Genomic DNA, 727 nt, shown 5'->3' with positions numbered 1-727 from the left:
ATATGCATGGTGATGAGGATCAGGATGGGGAAATGAGGAAGAGCAAAGGGAAGGGAGGTAGGGGAGGAAGAGGAGGAAGAGGAGGAAGAGGAGGAGGAGGAAAATACGAGGGAAAGGAAGTGGGAGAGGGAGGCGGAGAGGACGAGGACGAGGACTTGAGAGTCTCGTCACCTCCTTCTGGTTGAACAACTTCCAGTCAAACACTTGCGAGCTCTCAGCCAGCTGCGGCAGCAGCAGTCAAAGAAGAAGAGGAACAAGTGGAGGAATGAGGAGGAGGTACCGAAGTCGTCCTCGCCCGCCACGTCACTGCTCCTCCTCCCGGCATCGTGTCGTACCCTCCCTTCCATGCGTCATCTACAGGCAGATCTCAGTCAGATTAGCAGGAGAGCAACGGAGAGGGGATGAAGTAAAGGGTGAGGTGAAGGCATCCAACATGAGGATTCTTTTCGTCTCCTCCTCCTCCTCCTCCTCCTCCTCCATTCTTTTCTATCCTCCTTCTGCTCCTCCTGCTCCTCCTTCTCTAACCTCCTCCTCCTTCTCCTCCTCCTCTTTCTCCTCTCCTTGAGTTGCTAACAACATCTCAGCGGGGACATGCACGCGAAGAGATGCGGAGCATGCGAGCTTGTAGTCGACACAGACAATTTCAATGGCATCACGACAACAGCCACGGTCCTCGTCCTCGTCCTCCCTCTCTTCCTTCTCGTTGTCCTCCTACTTCCCTCTGTTC

Source organism: Guillardia theta (assembly GCF_000315625.1).
Source record: "Guillardia theta CCMP2712 unplaced genomic scaffold GUITHscaffold_168, whole genome shotgun sequence".
Taxonomy (NCBI): domain Eukaryota; class Cryptophyceae; order Pyrenomonadales; family Geminigeraceae; genus Guillardia; species Guillardia theta.
Note: the sequence above shows the minus strand (reverse complement) of the source record.